A 5000-nucleotide genomic window follows, 5' to 3' on the forward strand; every position below is an offset into this window, starting at 1 on the left:
CATATAAATTGCAATATTGCGCATCGCGGTGAACAGACGTGTTTTTATTGCTTCAAAAATAAAAATGAAGAATTAAATTAAAATGGATATTAAGATGATTTTAGATTTACTAGAGAAACAAAAAAAGATATTTTAGAAGAAATGAGGAAGCTTTTGAAAGATCACGAAAAAGTATTCGCATTTATAACTGCAGCAAATATGAAAATTCTTACTGAGCGGCTAGATATGAATGAAAAAGTCGTAAGCGAAAACTCATATAAAAATAATAACATTGCAATGGATTTAGATGAAACGAATAAAAAAGTTATATCACTTGTATCTGATTGCAGCGATATTATCAAATCCATCCAAACTAACGATGAGATTATTTCGAATAAATTTGAAGTTGTAAAGAAAAAAACAAAAGAGTTAAGGAATAAAATTAAAGACAATAGCAAAATACTGAAAATAAAGAATAAGCTTAGAGAAATCGAAGATTGTTCACGAAGGAACAACCTCAGAATAGAAGGCCTGAAAGAAAGCGAAAACGAAAATTGGAGTGTAAGCGAATCTAAGGTACAAAAGATGTTTGAAGATACACTTGGTTTAAAAAGTATACAAATGGAGAGGGCTCACAGGACAGGATTTAGAAATACACACAAAACTTGCCCAATAGTTGTTAAGCTACTAAACTATAAAGACAAAGTAGAAATTTTAAAACAGGCTAAAAATTTAAAAAGAAATTTTTTTTACATAAACGAAGACTACTGCGCCGAAACTACAATTATAAGAAACGAGCTTCAAGAACAACTGAAAAAAGGACGAGAAGGCGGAAAATATGCGGTTATATCGTACGATAAATTCATCATTCGCGAATGGACTCCCAAAGAAAAGTAAATGTTTTTTATTTGTTATTTTATTGTTTAAATTCTTATTTTAAAATGGGAACTAATTTGTTATCTAATTTTAATGCAAAAAATTACACATCCAATAATAATGGCAATAGTAATGACATAAACAAACTTACAGCTTTCCTAAGAAACAAAAATATACATTTCAAAAATAACCCTGAATTAAACTTTAGTTTTTTTAAAGATGGGGATGGAGAGGAAAATATTAGCCCTTAATATTACAACTCGAACATTTCAACGCTCATTGGCAACATTGATGTTAATGCACTATCCATTCTGCATATAAATATAAGGAGTATACAAAAAAACTTTGATAAATTTAAAGAATTTTTGTTTAGCCTTAAAATAAAATTTCAAATTATATGTCTAACAGAAACATGGTGCAGGAATAAAGAAATCGAAAATAACTCTAACTTTCAACTCAATAATTATAAAGTTATTCATCCAATAAGAGGATCTGAAAAAATAGGAGGTGGAGTGTGCATTTTCATACATAACTCTTTAGATTTTAAACTGCGTAAAGAAATGTGCTCAATAACAAAGGATTTTGAGTTACTAACCGTTGAGGTCTTAAACGATGCCAGCAAAAACGTAATTCTGCACGTCATATATAGACCGCCTTCAGGTAATATAAAAGCATTTAGCAAACACTTTAAAGGTTTAATTACAAAAAAAGATACTTATGGCAAGCTAATTTATTGTGTAGGCGATCTCAATTTAGATTTTCTCGATTATGAAAATAATAAAAACGTCAGAAATCTTACTAATATTATATTTCAATATGATTTTATTCCAACAATTAATAAACCAACTCGCATAACAAAAAATAGTGCTACACTGATCGATCAAATTATAATTAACAATTTCAAAAACATAAAAGTTAAGACTGGAATTTTTGTCACTGATATATCAGACCACTTTCCGGTTTTTATAATTTCACAAAAAAGCATCAATAAAATATCAGAAAAAAAAGAAATTAAAAAGCGAATAATTAATGATACATCGACTATGACTTTTATGAATCTGTTATCCACAACAAACTGGAAAACTATTTTAAAAACTAAAAATGCTCAGGAAGCTTATAATATTTTTCATTGCATATTTCAAGACCACTATAATGAAGCTTTCCCAATTATTAGTAAATTAATCAAAACCAAATCCCATCAGAATCACTGGATAACGGCGGGAATAATAAAGTCATCACAAAAAAAAAAACGTTTGTACAAAAAGTTTATAAAAAAAAAGAACTTATAAAAATGAAACAAAATATAAAAATTACAAACGTCTTTTCGAGACAGTTATAAAGTATTCGAAAAAACAGTATTATACCAACCAATTACATAACTGCAAAAATGATGCACAAAAAATGTGGCGCATAATGAAAGAGGTTATAGGAAAAAAAAACATAAGCGCTAATGAACTTCCCAAAAAACTCATTATAAATAATTGTGAAATTACTAATGAAACGTTAATTTCTAATTCTTTCAATCATGAGTTTGTTAATACAGGCCCGAGTTTGGCTTCCAAAGTAAAAAACAGCAAAAGTAGCTTCGAGTCATATTTGACCTCTAATAATGATCTCATGGAAAATAATAAGTTATCTGAACAAGAACTACTTGATGCTGTAAATTTATTAAAATCAAATAAAGGTAATGGAGTTGATGATGTAAGTAGCAATATAATAATTAAATCAATATTTTATTTAAAAACTCCGCCTTTGCACATTTTCAGTCTTTCTTTAGAACAAAGTATCTTTCCTGACAAACTAAAAGTGGCCAGGGTGATACCAGTTCTAAAATCTGGAGATGCAACTTGTGTCGCAAATTACAGACCTATTTTAATACTACCATAATTTTCAAAAATACTAGAACATATTAATAACATCCTTTATAATAAACAATTCGGATTCAAAAACGGTCACTCCACTGATCAGGCAATTGCTTATCTTGTTCACGATATTCTGAAATCTTTTGATGAAAATAAAAATACTTTAGGCGTGTTTATTGATCTCAGTAAGGCTTTTGACACTGTAAATCATAATGTTTTATTAACCAAACTAAAAAACTATGGTATTAAACACTCGAACTTTAAATGGTTTAAAAGCTACCTGTCAAATAGACAGCATTACATATCTCATAATTGCAGTAAAACTAACAATATGAATATAACTTGTGGAGTACCTCAAGGCTCTATATTAGGACCGCTCTTATTTCTAATATATATCAACGACTTAAGTAAATCTTGTAATATAGTAGACTCAATCTTGTTTGCAGATGATACTAATCTATTTTATGCTCACAATGACATAAAAATCTTATTTAAAACTGTAAACACAGAACTTTAATATCTTTCTAAATGGTTTAGAGTAAACAAATTATCTCTAAATGTAATAAAAACAAAATATATTTTTTTTCCATCGCTATCATGAAAGAGACAAAATTCCATTAAAACTTCCAAATCTTTGTATTAACAATTATGAAATAAAAAGAGAGGTATCATTAAAATTTCTAGGCGTACTCCTGGACGAAAATGTAACTTGGAGATGTCAGATAATATATATTGAAGGTAAAATATCAAGGAACATCGGCATGCTATATAGGGCAAAACCATTTTTAAATCTAAGTTGTTTAAAACTCTTATATTTCTCCTTTATTCATTCCTATCTTAATTACGCTAGCATTACATGGTGTAGTACCAATAAAAATAAATTGAAAAAACTCTTTAATATGCAAAAACATGCTATCAGAATTATATCCAATAAAAGCCGCTATACACCCTCTCGACCATTATTTATTAACTTAAATATACTAAATATCTACCAAATAAATATTTATCATCACCTAATTTTTATGTTCAAAATTAATAAAAGTATCATTCCAAAAATATTTAACCCGATATTCAAAATAAAGGAAAACAAATATCTAACTAGATATTCAAATAACAGATATATACAGCCCAAAAGTTATTATGCAGCAACTGATTTTTCAATTTCAATAAGAGGACCAAAGGCATAGAATAAATTACTTTCAACTGAACTTAAAACTCTAACAATGCTTAATGAGTTTAAGACAAAACTAAGACAGCTATTAATAAAGAATGATTTACCACAAAACTATTTCTGAAATTACATTATGATTTATTTATTAAATACATGAAAAGTATATTAATTTTAGAAAAAGTCTGAGTTAAATTTATTTATATCCTTATATATATATTTTTATTGTTTTTGTTTTATGCTAAGCCTATAGCGCTTCTAGCTAATTTTTCACTTTTTTTTTATTTTTTTATTAATAGATGTTTTATTTATTATTTTACCACTTTTGTACATTTGTTTATTTTATAAATTTAACGAAGTTTCTTATTTTAAAAATAAACTTTATATTTACGGAATTTATAAAGGGGGTTGGTGATAAGACATATTAGTCTTCTTCTCGCCCCTGCTATATTTATATTGTGTTAGTAAATTACGGAATGTATATTTTTAAACGGCAAAAAAAAAAAAAAAATTTAGGCTAATTGTACTAAAAAATACAAAGCAACTTTAATTTCACGGCTTTTATCTAAGATATCTTTAAGTATGCTCATATTACCAAGGTGCTCATATTACTTGTTATTATCAAAACTTATCATTAAAAGATCAAACTTTAAGCCACTTTTTGTTAAAACAATACTAGTTTGTTTAAGACAGGAAAAAAAAAATAAATTAACTGATAATTTTTTTAGTTTTATTAACTCAATCAAATCATACGTCATAAGTTTTATTAAAAGTAATTACAACCACCCTCAATTTTAGGACTTTGAACTAGGTAATTTCAATAAAAACACTGGTAATTTGAATATGCATATATTATTTGACAAGACGTTCTTCCGAGTAGAAAACTTGATCAAATAGTCGAAGATACAATTTCTACTTCTTTCCTGAGTTCTGAGCAATTTTTAGCTTTTATTTGAACCATAATTTTATTAACGAAGAAAAAAGAAAGAAGAAGTTTTTGAGAGCGGGTTTTAAAATGGACTGTTATATTTACAACAATGACAAAAAGGAGTTTCTGTGACGAAATATCTTTTTCAGGAATTTCTTTCATAAATCATCAAAGTAGAGATGAAACA

General features: G+C 27.2%; 1 protein-coding gene across 1 annotated transcript in view; it reads right to left on the bottom strand.

The window, feature by feature from the left end:
• The window catches only part of LOC105846200 (uncharacterized), a 108791-nt gene that overhangs the window by 27127 nt on the left and 76664 nt on the right, over positions 1–5000 (bottom strand). The window lies entirely within an intron of this gene.

The sequence above is a fragment of the Hydra vulgaris genome, chromosome 10, assembly GCF_038396675.1.
Source record: "Hydra vulgaris chromosome 10, alternate assembly HydraT2T_AEP".
Classification (NCBI taxonomy): Eukaryota; Metazoa; Cnidaria; class Hydrozoa; order Anthoathecata; family Hydridae; genus Hydra; species Hydra vulgaris.